This window comes from Anas acuta, chromosome 2, assembly GCF_963932015.1.
Source record: "Anas acuta chromosome 2, bAnaAcu1.1, whole genome shotgun sequence".
NCBI classification, from domain to species: domain Eukaryota; kingdom Metazoa; phylum Chordata; class Aves; order Anseriformes; family Anatidae; genus Anas; species Anas acuta.
The window spans coordinates 1207914-1226021 of NC_088980.1; the positions used below are offsets into that span (position 1 = coordinate 1207914).

General features: G+C 42.5%; 1 long non-coding RNA gene across 5 annotated transcripts; it reads left to right on the forward strand.

Annotated features, from left to right (window-relative positions):
- Window positions 1–699: 699 nt before the first annotated feature.
- On the forward strand, window positions 700–17837 carry LOC137851973 (uncharacterized). 5 transcript variants are annotated; one of them, XR_011093598.1, is made up of 11 exons: window positions 700–1266; window positions 1941–2308; window positions 3549–3609; window positions 4213–4462; window positions 5391–5488; window positions 5582–5938; window positions 9438–9540; window positions 11089–11274; window positions 12339–12503; window positions 14395–15988; window positions 16652–17837. It is a non-coding gene; the product is annotated as an uncharacterized lncRNA (long non-coding RNA). The 5 variants fall into 5 exon arrangements; XR_011093594.1 differs by having other exon boundaries at window positions 4213–5488; XR_011093595.1 differs by having other exon boundaries at window positions 4213–5488; window positions 14395–15942.
- Window positions 17838–18108: the final 271 nt, after the last annotated feature.

Below are 18108 nucleotides of genomic sequence, written 5' to 3' on the forward strand. Positions count from 1 at the left end.
CTAACACCAGCCTGACCCTCCCCTGTCCCAGCTCCATGCCGTTCCCTCAGGTCCTGGCGCTGTTCCCACAGATGAGCCGCACTTTTTGCAACCGACCTCTTATATTCTGACAAATGCTGTACCCTAGTGTACTTTTGCTCACTATAATATCCTTATAATACCAAAACACACCTCCATCCCAAAAGCTACCCCCCTCCGAGGTTCAACCACCCCTCACCGAGCTCTGAAATTCTCGGAGCCTATTTAAACAGAAATAGGAGAATTTTTCCCCAATCGCAACTAAGATATGCTTGACTAGAGCCACTCAAGCTCCACCTAAAAGATAGAAAACAATATAAATTGGCCCAAGAGAGAGGGGAGGTTAGGGAAGATAGGTCCTTAGGACCTCCTGGGCCCAGTCAACGGGCTGAGCCTCTCTTCCCCTCCCAACAATTGGGCTGTTTTTGGATGAGATTTGAATACTTGGTTATAAATCTTTCTAGAGTCTTTGATCCTTCTAACGCGTTAATTTCTAGGCTGTGTACCTGTGTGACCTGTGTATTTCATGCACGCTAGCTTGCTTTTGCAGACAGTCACTATCACTGGCAATCCAAAGAACCTGTGTACCTGTTGCTGTAATAAATCACACTTGATTGCATTGTTCCTGGTCGTGATAGCTCTAATTAAATGCAACTGGAGTAAGGGTGGATATATGTTATTTGTGAATCTGTGATTGTGATAGTTCAGTACCCTGAATCCAACCGGCCCCAAAAGACATATTTGTGCGTTAGGAAAGGCCCAAACTGTGGTGGCTCTGTGGTAACCTGGAGATAATACAGGCTGTAAAGCTTTTTATTCCTGCCTGCTCTGGTTGCTGAGTGGTTCAGTGCGCGTACCAGATCCTTTATCTCCAAATGATGTTTGTATCTTGTCGGGTTTTATCTGTGAAATGCCCTGAGGTTTGCTGTTTTCTACAGAGGGGAGATGTTAATTAGTCTTAGATGTGTATTAAGCTGTGTTACAGAGATGTTGGGTGTCTTTTTCTGATGGTTTGTTGAAGTAACTCTTCCCAATAACCAGTTGGCGCTTGGAGCTTCTTGAGCATCACCAGACTGGAAGTGCCACCATTCCTCTTCCCTCAGCACTCCGAGGCAGCAAGGAGCAAAGCGACAGCCCTCAGAGGGTTATTTCTGGAAGGATACAGGACCCAAAAACCACAAAGGAGTTTGTTGTGAACTCTGATCTGCCAGGAGGTCGGGAAAGTGGCAGAGCAGAGGGCATCACCCAGTGAGCTTAAGTCTTTAAGTGTTTCGTGTTTCCCTTTTTTAATAAAAGAGTTCAGAATTGATTACTTGGCTGCCAAAAATGGACCTGAAAATTCTTGTAAATGTACCCAGAAATCCAGGATAGCAATTTTGTAAGATGATGCCCTTCCCAGCAGTTTTTGTCTTGTTTTAGTGGTGGAGGATGGCACTGCCCCTCTTCTTGTTCTTCTTGCTTATTTGTCCAGAAGCTCTTTCATTGAATACTTAGAAATTTGCAATATTTATTCATTTTTCTTCCTATTAGTGTGCCGTGTAGTTTTTCTTAAAGATCCAAGCCAAGTTGCATTGAGGAAAACTGCAATATTTTGGAAGGATGTTGTGTGTTTGTTTATTTGCAGCAGAGGCATATTAAAATGAAACTTAATGTTAAAGAATTCTTCCTGATTTTTTTGCTTCATTCTGCTCTTACAAAACAAACAAAAGAAATTGCATGATAGTACCCTGAAAGATACTGGTGTTGTCAGATTATTCTCTCAGGAAGTACTGTGGTTGTGCTACTGCTCTTTCTGTGGTGTGTTTTGATTGTTTCAGTTGTGTTACCTCATTTATTTTTTTTCCCCAAAGTCCTGATTTGTTTGGTGAACTGGATGCTGCTGCCTGAATAGCTACTTGTTCAGTGTTTTCTTTGTGTTTCAGGCTGTGGCCTGGCCATAAAAACTGCATGCTGTTTGGAACGTGGCTGGGAAGAAACAATTATTTTTTAACTACAGCAGAAGCCGTAAGGTCTGAGCACTTCTGGGAGCTCTGGTGTGAGTAACAATCAGCTTCAGCCCGAGCGCTTGGCTTGAGAGAGCCAGGAACAGCTGCAGCTGCTCTGGAGGTTCCCTGCCTGGTCTGCACTGTTAAATCAGCTTTTTTTTATCACATTCAGTCTGCATATTTGCCATAAAATAGCGTACCTAAAGGAACGTCATCGTTTCCAATTCAGAATTAGTGCAGAAACATAATGAAATACTGACTTTGGAATGGGTAGTAGCTGAAAAGAAGAATGGAATCAGCAGCAGGTGGGGTTTTTCACTTTTGGCTTCGTCTTGATGTATTCTTGGCTGCTTTGCATCCCTCCAAAGCAGAGGAAACGAGGGGGCTGTCCAGTGGGGCACGCCAGGCAGAAGCTTGCAGATTTGTACTATTTTATTCTCCCTACTTCTAGACCCTTTGTGTAGTTACCTGTCATTTAACGAGATGTTGATGTTCTTTGCTCTATTATTAGTTAATCTCCAGGAGTTTTTTGAGAAGCTAAGACTTGAAGCAGAAGAAATATGACTTCTAGTGGGCTGTTCTAGCTTAAGAGCTGAATGTGCCCCTGTACGTTGATCTTTCTCATGTCAGTCTGTGGCAGACTCGATATATTTTGAAATCGACTTCTTTATATATTTTGAAATTGATTTCTTTTTTTTTTTTTTTTTTTCGTTTGTTTGTTTGCAACCGATCTGTGGAAACTCTTATTTTCTAATTTTGGGGACTGCTGTTAATATAGTAGCTCCTCTCCAGAGCTGTGGAAAGCTGGGTGTGCATTCTACACCTGGAAGATCCCTCCTTTCTGGCAATATGCCTAAACTAATGGCAAAAGTACGTGGAGTTACTCTTCTGTCTGGAAAGAAATGTTGTAGTTGATGTAATGCGGCTCTGTGAAACAGCAGTTCTGTTCCACCTTGCTTACCTGATGTACAGTTTGCTTAAACACAGGTTGTGTGTGGCTTACTGTCTGTCGGCTACTCTTGTTTTGGGGGCAGAAGGCAAAATCTGCTTTGTGGAGTCATCCTAGCTTCAGCAGAACAGCAGTTACCGAGGCTGTGGGAAGTGTGATGTGCCCAAGATACTGATGCTGGTGATAATTGCATAATGGTAACAGTAAATGTAATATATACTTCGCTAATTATCCGTATGAATGCTCCCACAGGTTGTCCTGTGTTATTTTCCAGAATGCTTGATGTTTGATATAATTAGTTGTACGATTTTTCCCAAGAGCAATTTAGTGCTAATAATTGCCTGCTGTTACGGATAGACTCCTGTTTCATAGTGTAGGCATTTTCTTTTCCTATGGTCAGATTCCTTTTTAGTTTTCTTCTCCTAGTTTTCCATACAACTAAAACCAGCAGAAGTCCTGGGAGTACAGGAACTTGGCTTTTACAATTCCAGTGTCAACGTTTTATTTCTGTCCCTTTGGGTGTTCTGGGACTCCCCTGGATTTGAGAGATTCGGTTAGGGTACGTATTAAGAATTCATTTCTTAATTTCTTTGCAGTTAACTCTCCTAGAGCAGTTGGGAAGCATCAACCCATCCCTTTGAGATGTTGATGGAAAATGTAAGCACAACTAGAACAGGTTCTGAGGCCAAAGGTAGAGATCTGGGGAAGCTTTCAATTCTCTTTGATACAATCCTAATACTATGGAAAATAATGATTTCTAAGGGCCCTAGACTTTCATAATATCAGTGTCTCATACAGCACAGCAAAATACAGGAAAACAGTAACTTTTCAGAAGCTTTCAATCTTTTCTAAGTAACTGGAACTGGTGCTAGCTCGATGTCAGTATTTCTTCAACCCACTTAGCTTATGATTATCTTTAATTTGCTGTGAAGCAGTTACTGTTCTCTGGCAATTATGATGTTTACACGGAGATGAATGCAGATGCATGCAATAAGCTGATTGTTCTGCGTAGTATTTCCTTCCGTGCACAAGTACGTGCATAATTACAGCACAGGTGCTATACAGCACAGACCACAGCGAGTAACCTTAACTCTCCTGTAAGGAATGCTGACCTTCCAGCTATCTTCTGCACTATTCTTCTCTTGAGGAGATATTTTGCTGGTGTGAAAACCCATTAAGCTACTGGTAAGCATATTGAACACTGTCCAGAGAAGTAGCTTAGTGTCTCAAGTGTTTTTTTTATTTATTATTATTCCACAGAGCATGCACTGGTGAGGATGAAGAGGCAACGCGACTGGAGCAGTAGAAACTGAACTGCAAGGTGGCCAGCTCTCCTCACACATGGTAAAAAGGAAAAAGTGTGGGAGGAGAATGGTAGGCTTAATTGTGGCAATTACCATCTCCTGAGCAGTGCTCATTAATTACTGCCATGCTGTTCTAAATAGTCTAAACTCTCAGAACACTCTCAAATAGCAGTCACTGGTGCCTGGTGGTCCACGACCAACACCAGGTAACGTGCTGAGGTCTGTGCTGTGCCTTGTTTTTCTTTTTGCTGATCTCAATTAAGATTTCCTGTACCTGTGAGCTCTGGAGGACCTTGAAAGCAGAAGGTTAATGTTGACTCTCCAAACAAACAAACAAAAACTCTCACCTTCGTCTCCTACCCCAAAGCGCCCTGTAGGAGATGCTGTTACCTCTTGTTTCCTGTAGAACGTGCGGAAGCAGGTCAGCAATCAAGAACCACATAATTCTGCAATGATGGAAGTGAAGAAATATTTTCATCATTAAACCAAGTCTTAAATCAACAGCTGTGTGATTTGTGAAAGCAATGTTATAAATCACACTGAATAATTTGATCTTACTGTACTATTTTAATGTTTCTTTAACTTTTTTGATATTTTTCTTGTGTACTAACGTATCATCTGGTATCAGTTTACCAGTAATTTGTACTTGGTGTGTGATCACTGCACTTGCTTCACCTTTTGCTTTTTGAAATCTTGTGGTTTTGTGTGTTCTTAAAGTCTTGCTTCTGTCAGATTGAGTAGATAAACGTTGTTAAAAAAGGAATTTTAAAGCCTTGTTTCATCATTGCAGCACTAGGAAGGGGTTACAAAGGGGTTACAAATTATTAACTTACGAATTTGCATGCCCACTGAATCTGTGCCACAAAGAAAAGAGTACTTGGTGCAGGAAACTTTGAATAATCCAATGGCAGTAACAAGATAACATATTTATTTATAAATTATATATACTTATAACTTTTGTATGTTTTAACAAAATATGTTTTATTGAAATTGGACCTGCCAAATATTTTTCTCTAAAACAATACCTGTTTTTTTTTTTTAAAAAAAAGACATCAACAACCAAAACAAAACCAAAAACAAATAAACAAAAACAGAATAGTTAATTCTACAAAATTTGCAAGTGAATTCTTGCAGGTACTCCTACTGGAAGACACAGGACAGCCTGGCAGTGTGTGTAACTATGTGCATCTCCAGGTGTAGAGAATGAGGAGCAGGAATCAAAATTGCTCTTGGTAAGTGGATATTTTGGGTCTCACGTGTAGAACAGTCAAAACCCCGCTGTGTTCACTGCTCACAGCTACCTTTTTTATTTGTTTTATTTCCAGAAAGTTGGAAAGATCCTTTGCTCCTAGGACAGAGCAGGGGAGAGCATCACGAATCTTGCTTCTGAGTCATTTGTGTATAGTGCCTGGCCAGTGGTGCTTCTGCTAAAATCTGTCAGAGCAGCTGCTTCCTCTTGAAGGAGAGACAAAAAGAATATTTGTAGTATCTTGGTGTCTGAGAATTGCCTGTGCATTCCTGTGTGGTGCCCTCCACCGCCAGCATCTGATAGATGAAGTCAGTCATTCCCAGCCAGCTCGTAAGCATCATAGTGCTGGAGAGGCTTCGTGATCAGTGCAGCCAGAGATGTTTTCATCACATGTGGTTTCAGGCTGAAGTTCTCCAGGAAACCTTGTTTACAGGTCAGTGGAAGTTTAAAGATAATTTCAACTGAGATTGACTTTGCAACAGCAGCTTTTAGCTGGCTGTCACACTCTGCTATAAAGCCACATAATACTTAGCTGGCAGATGTATTTTTTTCCCCTCAGTGAGTAAGATAGAACCTGAAAGGTGGTGGAGTCTGACCTGAATGTCTCTGTTTATACATTTTTGCGTGGAACAAACTATAGGATTCATTGTTAGTGGACGCTGTAGAGATAAATGGTTTCAAAAGTTGACTGGAGAAGTTGAGAAATGCACTGAGAACGATTCAGCACAGAGATGTCACCTCTGGCTCAAAAGGTCCTTGAGCAGGAGGTTGCTGCAAGGTGCAGAATATGCAGGCAGAGCATTGATACCTCCTGCTTGGGTGTACAGTTTTTCCTAGACATCAGGAAATAAGGTCTAGGAAATGATGTCTTTCCATTCTTAAGAATCTTTTTGGGCTAGTATCTCTTGATGCAAGCTGACGCAGCTCTCTTAATGGACAAAACGGGGGGAAATTTGCCTGAATTGTATTTGGCAAATTCATAATGCCCGCAGCTGTGCACCAAGACAGTTGCCTCTGAAAGACTCCAGGCTGAGCAGCCCCAGCTCTCCCGGCCTCTCCTCACAGCAGAGGGGCTCCGGGCCCTGTGGCATCTTCCCGACCCCACACCAGGCTCTCCCCAGTGTGCCCAGGTCCCTCCTGGACCGGGGGCCCAGCACCAGACCCCGCACCCCAGGGGTGTCTCACCAGCACGGAGCTGAGGGGCAGGGTCCCCTCTTGTGACCTGCTGTGCAGATTTCTCCAAGTATACATTTATTTTTTTTATTTCTGCTAGTGATCAATAACTGAACAAATTCCTAATGGATTATCCCCGTGTTACGCACAGGAGCACTGCTGATCTTCTAAAAGTGGCTACTGCAGTTCTTGCACTTTAATTCTGCAGATAAGAAGCCTCATTTTCAGGTGACTTATATTATAGAAATCCAGAGGATTCTGGAGGTAGTAGACCAAATTATAAGCTTCTAAATCTGTTTAAATGGCAATCTTAATCCACAGTTGCTTGCAACATGGTATATCAGGTCTCTTGTTGTACTTTAAGATAACTACATGCCTAACTCCTCAGCCCAGCTGAAATATTTCCTGCTTTCTGTATTCCATGACATTTTAGGCTTGCTCCCGTCGCTATTTTCCTTAATCACAAGGAAGGCATTACACTTTGTGTCACCAAGTTTGGTAAAAGACCCTGTATTGGTAGTGCTTGCTCCACGTCCCCCTTATCAATAGGGCACATCTCTTCATAGGGCAGCCCATGGCTAATAGTTTTATTAGGATGAATGTGTCCCTTAAATCAGCCTGCTGGGGTTCAAGAAGCTCTGATTTAGTGAGAAGTGCTGCTTGCTGTGCTGCCAGTGGGCTGAACTGCTCCATGCTTGGTCTGGTGGAGGCAGGTGTGGAGGCAGGACAAGGAGTAGCAGGAGAACGGCCAGGAGCAGGGGTTGTGGCAACATAAGTGCTGCAAACACAAAAGGGAATTGGGGCTGTTGCTTTTTGCCTTATCTAGCTCTGGCTGGTGTGGAGGGGAAGAAGGGGTGCTGCTCAGCAGCCAGGCTTCCCTTCTTGTTACCTCAGACCTGTTGTTTGCTGTGTAAAACCCAAGTCTTGATCTGGTTAGGTCTGGTCGCCTTCATTCCAGCTTGTTACTCCCCAGCCTGATTTTCAAATCGTGCACTAGGCAGTGTTTTCACTAATTTAAGCACAGTCTGTTCAATTTACAGTTGGTGGTTCTATCTTTGCCTCTGGTACATAAATGCTTTTAAGATTTTTTTTCCTCAGTGCTGTTTGCTCCTCTGTAGAATTGGCTGGGTGCTTGAGCTGGGGATAATTTTCTAATAAGTGGACTCCGAAAAATCTTTAAGATCATCCGTTGCATCTAGCTTCCATCCCAAGATGTGTGTGAAACTAGAAGTGCCCAAACAGGAATTCTTGTCATACACTAGGAATTTGTTCCCCCCTGGTAGGAGAAGAGACAAAGTGGTTTGGAGCATGTTTAAAATGAAGACTTCTGCTTTGGAACTCGTCAAATAAGTTTCTGAGGATAATTCCGGTGCAGCATGGTAGGATCTATCTTTGATCACTCCTGAACAAGTAGATGCATATAACACAAACCCAAAACGTAAATGTTTTGTCTCCAGCTTTTTTAATTAAAAAACTTTCCCTCTGCTCGTGTTGGAAACAGTTCAAAGTATCCTGCTTGTCTTGTTCCTGTGATTCTAGTGATGGTGTTTGAAGCTTCTCTTGGAAGGAAGGATTTGCTATCTCTGTAGATTTCTAAAGTGTGTATTTTACAAGCTATGCCATGTATTAAGAAGCTTTTAAAATACAAAGTTTATTCAACAGTCAGAAGAGAATGAAAGCCCTAAAATTCCTCTGTATTTAGCTTTGATACATTGAGTTTCTTGTTCAACATGAATAGAAACTTCTATTCATCCCTAGCTTTTATTGGGTCACCAGGTATGCTCGTAACCAAAAATTCACAGTGGAAATCTCGTGCTAATTTGTGAAAATAGGTAGAAACATTGGGAAATTGCAAATCAGTTATGTACGTCTGCAGTTTTTTTTTTTCCTCATGCTATTTAGATGTGGAATGCTATAAAATTTATAAATTAGCAGTGGAAATCAGTTTTCTTTGTTGTGTGACAAAGAACAATAGCGCAGACATGAACACATGTGTATGGGTTTTTGTTGGAGATGAAGGTAGTAACCGTTTCTGGGCAGCAATCTTTGTTTCTTGTTCCACGTACCTGGAGTGATGTGGCCAGGAACTGTGCAGTGGTGGCCTGGTTCCAGAGGCCTGGACAAAGCTGCAGCCCAGCTGGATGATGATGTGAAGAAGGTCTTGTGACAACGCACTTCCACAGCTGGCTCTGGAATGAGAGTGCTGTGAGGCAACAAATCTGCTTATTGAAATCTAAGATCAGAATTAACCACAACTTTGTGGTGAACAGAGAAATAGAATATTTGCCAGTGTCATTTTTTAATGTAAAATAAATCACTTATTTTTTTATCAGCTGATAATTAAGCTGCTGACTGAAGCCTTGTTGAAGAAGGAATGCACATTATTAGTGGCTACCACATCTGCATTGGCTGTAAGACTTTCTTAACTAACTTAACTAACAAAAATATACTTGTTAAGACCCCTCAGGTCCGTTCCTACGTTGAGAATTTAGCAATCTGTATCCCTTGAGGGATGATTTAGCCAAGACTAATAGTGTGCTGAGAACAGAAATGCAAGCATTAGCTGCTGATGTAAATGCTGTGGACATCACCACCACAGTAACCAGGTCCTGCAGCTTGCTGCTCTCACCCTGAGGTGGTTATTTTTCGTTTGGTTGCAGTCTGCATACTGGCTCCTGCAGCAGCACTTCTCAGATCAGCTTGAAAGTTGCAGAGATTTGGTGAACAAAAGCAGTTTAACAGCCTCGCCCCTACACCAGGGTACCAGACAAAATCTGCGTCACTGCTGGAAACCGCCCATTTTGCACGTATAAAAAGCATGAGCTTGTCCAAGCTACTGCCGTGTCTCACTTTAGCAGAAAGGTAAGTGGAAGTTTTGCCCTGTGGTTACTCAATTGTGCTGCATTTTTATTTAGAATATGTAGTTTTATTTTTAGCAGAAACTGTCATGATGTTAGACTCTGGTCTAATAAGTTTCTAAGCACTTTCCTAAAACTTATATTCCCAGGTATGTTTAAAAAAAGTTGCTAGTTCTTTATTTAACTATGGCTTAAAAATTGATTTAGGAATTTAAGTCCTTAATAAGCAGGTAACTGTTTCCTGAATAACGATGGGCAGAGCACACCTCAAACTTTTAGCCTGGCAGCAGTCTTCTACTGTTTACCTTTGTGGAGCTGATTACCTTGGAGTTGTCCACAGAGAAGGGAAAAAGAAGTGGTGTGTGGGGGGGGAACAGAAACAACAAAACCAGACAACTGAGATAATTCTGAGATATCAGGCCTGATGAAATAAGCATCCTTTGGATGCAATCTGTGCGATGGTGAGATACTAAAAATGTCTAATACATTAATTCTGACAAAGAAAGTCTGTGGTCAGGTGCAGTGGTAGTTCAGTATCCCGCTCATATCTTATTTGCTTACTTGTAGCCTTTTTCATTTACAAGTAATTTGATGAATACAAGTGTTCGTTTACAATTAATTGAATGAATTACAGTGAATTAGCAAGCTGCAGATCAAGACAAAAAGATTGTTACTCTTTCTAGTCTGATTATGTATTTTTTTCTTTTCTCAGAGCACAAAGCTGATACGACTTCATTCCGGCTGCTTAGGCTATAGGTAAAAGCAGTATTCTTACCCCCTGTCCTGGTCTGTCTGATCTCACAGCACCTGGACAGTTTTAGGGAAAGGGGCATTTCTTAGCAACAGCGAGGGGAAAAATGGTTGAGCAAACTGCCAGGGCTATTTCAGTTGCAGCTTACACTCCAGATAGACAAGTGAGCTAAAAATGGAGAATAAGACAATGTTGGTCAAAGTGACAGATGCTGCTGTCAGTGGATGGCTGGCCTAGCAGTTTTATCAAGCTTTTTGTAAGCACCAGAGCTGTGAGGAGCTTTTAAGGAAAATGAGAATGAGCAGCATGGGAAAAAGCATGGATATGTTTGAAGTGTTCTTTTTTTTATAAAAAGGCAAACAAATGTTGTGGATTCACTAGATCTGCAAAGAAACAGCCCTGTTGGCTTGGAAATAGAAAAGTAGAGACCAACACTAAACAAGTCCCTTAATGCCCTTAATTATCTTAATATGGTAACTCATCCGTGGTCAAGATGAGAAACAGCCTGTTGTAGTGCTCTTGCACTCCAGTTTTAAAGCATTTCTGACTCTTGGCTTTATTTTTCACCCTGCAAATCTGCTGCTGGTTCCTGTTAGTTGTGCTGGGGTCTGTGTATTTGTGACCATCTCCTCAGCCTGGAGAAGGTTATGCCAGAGAGGTGCCTTTCAGTTTCTCAGTGAATGGAAACTAGTGCACCTATAGAATGCAGACCTGGAAGTACTAGGTCTAAACTTCAGTTTTATTTATTAAATCTGAAGTGTGCTTCCCTTTCCAATTGTTTGATCTTCTTTCTTCTGCTAGCTGCTGAAACCTCTCACCATGAAGTGCAGCTGTGAATGGCCCAACTCTTGTATCCTGTGTAGCTGCAAAACCTCTCTCCAGACAACAAAACCTCTCTCCAGACTATAGACCCTGATACCACATCCCTAGGAGAGCAGATAGCCCTATAGGACCCTGGCTTCCATCCCATACTGTCCTTATCTCAAGGTAAGTCTAAAAGGATCCCTTGCTGAGCCATTGCACTCTTTGTTCTCCCTCCTTACATAAAGGAGGTTTAAAAATATGTGAATTAAATTGTAACCACGTTTCTGGAGGGTAATGAAAACCAGCCAGTGACGTTCTGCAGCTCACCTACAGACACTCCAGTGCAAGAAGGATGCAGCCTGGAGATCTTTGAGCCTCGGAGACCATGCTGTGCCTTGGCTCGTGCCCAAGGCAATTGCCATACTTGCTTACTGTAAGCTAGCTCACTGCTTGTAGAACCAACTCTGTGTCTTCTCTGAGGAATAGCATAATTCTGGAGACTTGCAGAAAGATTATTTGAAGTTCCTTTTAACCCTCTGCCTTGGAGAGCTACTTGAAAGCCTCAAAATCTAACGCTGCTTTTAACAGGCTGTGTGGTGGTGGTTTGGCAGACCCCCTGGCACCAGTTTTGTGTGTGTGGAATCACTGAGTCTGACAGGCTCTGCACTGAAACACTGGTGGCCTTTTTGGTGTGTTCTGTACTAGTATGAACTACGCTTCCTAATGCTGTGGAACTTAACGTTCAGTTTCTGTTCAAATATCTGAAGAGTGCAGCACTGTCAGTGCCTTTAACCACGGGAGGAGAAGAATGTGCACTACAGAGTTTGTGAGCGGGTTAAGGGACCACGAGGAAAATACCCTTTTGATGGTGCAACTGCAAAAGCATAACTCCACAATGGTTTTGGTATAACTTACTTAAATCTCTCAGCTCCTCGAATAAGGCTGCAAACAAGCGCCAAGCAACATGTAGCTGGCTGTCATTCAGTTCAGCATGCTGCAGGGGTGGGAAGGCTCGGTTGCCAGGTCCAGGCTGTCAGGTTGCCAGGACAGACGCTGCTGATCTGGGGCCGTGCTCGTGCTCCTCACTCTGTATCCCAGCACCAAAGGGAGGGAAAGCCTGCAATCAACCACACTTACTTTAGTGACTGTGCCACTTTTCTGTTTTATCAAAGTACTGACAGATGCGCATTGCTAATGATGTGTGTGAAGAGAAATCTTGCGGTCACCAAAATAACTTTTCTTTGCAGGCAACCCTCTCCACTTACACTTTGACACCTTGTTAAGAGAGGACAGATTGCACAGACTGCTGAGCCATAAACTCAGGACTCTGAAAATGTCCAATTTTGGAAAGAAGCAAGATCCAACTAGCAGTGCATTCCCAAAGCTACCCTCTTCACTTCTGCTCGCCTCCGGTAAGTTAAATAAAACTGAGTTTGAGGTGACATTTAAAAAATTAAATGTGGGCTTTTAACCAGTACCTGAGGGCAGCCAGTCAAAGTATAATGGAGTCAGCAGCAACCTTTCTTCCAGGGGAAGGAAACTTGACCTCTGTCATATAGTAACATCCAAGCAACTGAGTCCAGCAATTTGTAAGCTGTAGAAATTCTGATCACCTTGGAAGGATGCAGGAATTCTTGCTTTAGCCAAGATAAAACAAACAAACAAGAAAAAAAAAAAAAAAAAAAAAAAAAACACAAAAACAAACAAAACACCCCTTGCTATTCTTTCTTTCTTTGGTAGGGAAAATGCAACCCAAAAAGAAGCTGTTACGAACCTTTGTTTTAAATCAGATTAAATCAATATTTCCTTGGCAAAACTCTGACATCTTTTTCTCATTCTTCATCAGCCCATGTCAGCTGATGATTTTAAAATGATCGATGGCAGTTTAAGGTGAATGACAGAAGGCTCAAACTAGTTTCAAGCTCAGGAGAGGGCAACCCAGCTAAAACATATCCTAGTTCTTTAAGGAACTGGGGTTGCTGTTCCATTTGGTGTTCTTTAAAAGACATATTTTTATGCCAAATATATATTTTTAAAGTAACATAAATGGCCAACTTACAGTCTGTGCTTCCTTGACATTCTTGTAAGGGGACAATTCCTACATGTGCAGTACTCACTATGTTCTGCGGTTGCTGGTGCAAGCTGTAATGAACAAACCCGATGGAAATAGGAAAAAAAATAATACTACAAACAAAAGAACCCAAAACCCTTCATGTTGAAAGCACATCAGCAGCCTCCAGTGGTGTTCTTGGCAGTCAGGACCTCAGCTGCAACTTCACGATGTTCAGTCTGAGCTGAGGTAATTTAGCCTTGGATGGGGATGGATCTTATTGCCTGAGAGCAGTGCTGTGGAGGTATCATATATCACTATGAAATATCCACAAAAAAAATAAAATATATATACACAATATGAAATATCCAATATATATATATTCAATATGATATATCCACAATATATACACCCTTCAATATCAGCTGAGGACGTGATGAACAAATGCAAGGAACCTGTTGGAGGGTGTTTGAGCAACACACCAGGATAATTCTATCAACTGCTCAGCAGCTGTTTGGCTTTTAACTGATCTGGTTTCCTTATACCTCTTTCTTTTTTCAAGCATGTAGCCGCAAGCTTACACAAAAGCCATCCTTACTGATGGGCAGTATGTGTGCAGGGGGGGTGTGAGGCACCAACCGTGGAGAGTATGCACTAAGGGATGCTGCAGGAGAATTTTTACACACTTTTAACTCAAAGATCCTCACAGGGTTAGGTTTGTAGGGAAGATTTGGCTAGTGGAGTCATTTGGCACAACAGGCTTAGAAGATGGCTCCATTTGTGGAGCGTGGAATAAGCCAGTCCCAAATGGAAAAAAAAAAAAAGTTAACTGACATAGAAAGTGTATCAAGTTAAGGTTACGCAGCACTTCAAAGCAGAACACGTTTGTATTAAAATCAGCATGGTTAGTAATTGGAGAGGTCGTTAGAGGTGGGACAAGCCTGACGAGTTCTCCAGTGAGGTAAGCTTTTTAAAGTGGCTGTACCTGGACTGTATTTTTGTTCTTGAGGGCTGTAACTTCTTCACCTCCTGCTGTATTTGGGAAACAACCACCCTCCTGGAGCTGACACGTTCAGAGCTGCAGAGCATTGGCACTCTGTTTGAGGCTCTCGTGTTACATTTATTCTCTAATTCCTTTTTTTCTGCTCTGTTTTCCCTTGGGGGGAGGTAACCTTACAGCGGCAGCAACATAACCAACCGGTCTTAGGTCGGTCTGACTTCACCTCGGGTTTCTGTTCGTGTTTTATGAACAGGTTTGTTGTTGGAAGGGGAAAGGCAGCTCGAAGGAACATCCAGTCACAGCTCTCCTGTTTCCAGTCCTCAGGCACAAAAACCCATTTCTCTGCACCACGCACTGGCCACGTCCCCAGAGACTCCTCCAGCCCCTTCTTGCAGTCACATCCCTCTTGCTGGCAGCTGGGCGATGATGAGTTGAAAGAAAAGCTGTGGAAAATTGATCTGAGAAGGGGGAGTAGCCTTAGAGGAGCTGGGGAATACCTCCTTTACCTAGCATTGCCTGGGGCTGCGGGCACACCAGGCACTCAGATTGGGCTTTGCTGCTAATGGACTGCTAGGAAATGCATTTTGGATGCTGTTATTAAACGAACAGCAGCAGCTACTTGCTTGTTTCCACAGGCGGCGCTTGGCTGGCTGTGTGCCGGCTGCGGTGCTTCCCCAACCAGATGGGTTGGTTTTGAATTGAGTGCTGAGCGCGTTCTGCTCATTCCTTTTTTTAAGCATGGAGCTAAAAACACGTTACAGGGCTATTTTAGCTACAAGTTAATAGTAAAGAACTTAATTGCTTAACGTGTATTTATTTATAAACTTAATTTTGGAACGTAAAGTGTGGGGGAAGCCCCCAGTGTAGGGTCATCAGCCTCTTGAAACATCCTGGAAATGTGAACTCCAGAGCGTTCACTGCTCTTAAAATTTGGGTTTGCTTTGAGTATACATGTTTTTGTTTTATTTTGGTAAAAATGGGTAAAAGTTGAACTCTCTGCCTTTCCCTCAGTGGGAGCAGCAGTAGGCCTGTCTCTCCTCTCGTTATATTTTGAGAGCTTCCTATTTTTGAGACCAAAAATCAGTTAAAATCAGAGCTTCTCTCCCAAAGCTGACATTGTCTGGTGTTTTCCCAAGTTGGTGAGCAGCAGAGGGGGGAGAGGGGCTGACAGAGCATCTTGTTCTTAATCCTCACTTCTGGAAAAGGGCCAAAATAGTGCAGTCACCTGGGCAGAACGATGGAGTGCCTCCAGGTAACTCCAGCTGTAGCAGTTCCCTCTAGTGCTGGTGTGCTTTTCTGCTTTTGTCTTATTTCTTTTCCACAAGTGTTTTTTTTTCTTCCTCTTTTAATGCTTAACTGTTCTCTGCATGCTCAGGATTGCAGCGATTGCCCAAGAAGCCATGAGATGCTTAGTTAAAGGACCAATTTAACTAAATTAGTGCTTTAATTGCTTAGTTAAAGGACCAATTGGGCCGTGTGACCATCTTGTGTAGAACAGATAAAGCAGTTTGGCCCGAACCATGCATCTCAGCTCACATTTTTCACTGTACAGTGATCTTACTTTTACTTGGGTTTCTTGCTTTACCTAACTAACCGTGCTCCAAAAGCTGCCTTGGTTTGGGTCCTCCAACAAAGCTGATGGCTGATGGGCCCGGCAGCCTCTGCCAGCTCCTCCAGTTACTGGATTTAATTGCGTTAATGATCTGTACCTGCACTCTTCTACTAGCTCGTGTAGCCCTGAGGCTTGCAATAACTTGCAGTCCCTCTGTGAACAGCAGGACCAGAGCGATGCTGTCTTGAGGTGAGGACGCCAGATCTTCCTGGAAATGCTGGGTGAAGCAGTAGAGGTGAGGTTACTCTGGGAAGGTGGTGCTTGTCTGTTCTCCAGGGATCTGGCAAAGAAGTACTGGGTTCTTGACATGAAAATAATACCAGTGGTCAGAGCAGGATCATACCGTAGCATCGGCGTGTAAAGGCAATGCTAGGGAAAGTTAAAATTGAGACAATTCTGAAAAGGAAGCATGTAGAGGCTGGTCACTATTCACCAAGTTATTTTAGTATTAAGTATTTAATATTTAGTACTTTAGTATTAAGTATTTAGTATTTAGCTGGCCTTAGCTCGCATGTACTCTTCTAAAAGAATTACACTGGTATTTAAAGTGAATTCCATGAAAGGTGTTTGAGCTACATACGGCTCAAAGGATACTTCAGCTGCTGTGAGTGCAGAGACATGGGCTGGCTAAAGGATTCAGAATGGGATAAATAAACTTTCTTCTTTGTTGTCATTCTAAAATAACGTTGATCTGGAGTTTGAGATCACTCCTGGTGTGTGGGACTGAGTTACCTATGTGACAGTGAATAGTTTCAGTTACCCATATTATGAGATAACCACCTTCTGCAAAAAACAGTCAGCTTTGCCACAGATTAATTTCTGAAGCTACCAGAAGAACTGAACTTCCCTTTCATCCTTACAGATAGTCTCACAAGCACTGTCTTATGCTTCCTACCAGATCTGTGCTGTGCTTGGGCTCAAGTGCGCAGCATTTGCTTTGGAAGCCTTTTCAGGTGAGCCTGTGAAGAAAAGGAACCTAAGTGGAGGTGGCAAGGCAGTAGACTCAACACCACCAATGGACAGCTGAACTGGTGATCCTGGAAATGTGAACTCCGAAGTATTTACCAGTCTTAAAATTTGGGTTTGCTTGGGCACACTGGCAAACAGAGCTAGTGCTCTAAATTGGATCCGGGTGTGAGCTTTCAGCAGGTGTTGGGGGCTGGGACGAGGTGGGTATTGTAATATTCTTTGAGCATGATTGTAGGCTCTTAATTCCAGCAACTGCTCCTTCCTCTCCTTTTCACTCCACAGAACGTACAGCCTTGGGAGCCTCACGCGTTTCCTCTTCTGGATTCTGCACGCCAAGGTGTGGGAACAGCATTTTGCCTTTCAAAATGATCTGTGAAGTTCAGATTTCTGGATGTTTGGTTGTTTTTATTCTCCCCAAGTGTCCTTCCTCGCAAGTATTTATTTCTGGGTTGGAGTGTTCAGGGGCGGGAGGAGCTCTAGAAACTTGGGGTAAGCCCAGGAATGTTTTTATATCGGGATGATTTTGATGCAGAGCTGTTTTCAGTCTAGATTTGATAAAGTCGAAGTAAAAAATACCCAAGTGTAGCCTTGACACATTCTGTAAAATAGATTTCTTCATTCAGTGATACTCTGGTTTAGAGTTCAGGTAGCTCAAAGACTGCCCTCTGCCAGAGGGGTCTGGTTCCCTCGTGTAACGGTGCCTACAAACCTGCACACAGCCTGCAGACAGGTAACTGCAGCCTGGCAGGTAGGGGTAGGTGCCTTAGTTTGTACCAAAATGGGGAGTTCATGAAGAAAAGAAAAGCTCTAGGGTTAAGTGGGGAACCACCACACCTGTGTGCAGGTTTCTGTTAGTGTTTGTGTGAACCAAGGACTTTGCTCTTTAGGTTGGTTTGAGAAATGTGAAAATTGGAGAAGCCCCCAGCTTTGTCATTCACACTTTTCTGTAATTGAATGAAAACTGAAGTATGGAAGTATACTCAATTTTCTTTACTAGAATTTGACGTATTGTATAATTACATACAGATTATTTTCTGCCTGTCACTTGTTGAGTTTTTTATTTTGAATGATGGGATTCACAAATAAAACATTAGTAAATAAAGTGTTTTCAAAAGAGGAAAATTGGATAAAATTGCCTCATAATGACTTACTACACAGTACTAGATGTGATTGTGGAAAGACATGATAAATCTGAACGTACCCAGCAGTGAAGACTTGGTGCAGATCGGTTCATTGCATTTCAGTCCATCTGACTATTTTTTTTATATATTTTTTTTGAAGCCAAAATAAGCACTACGTTTTCATGTGCTTTGGCTCCTTACCCATGAATCTGTCTCTGTTTGAAATCCTTCGGGCTGTGAGATGGAGCCCAGGAGTGTGATCCCA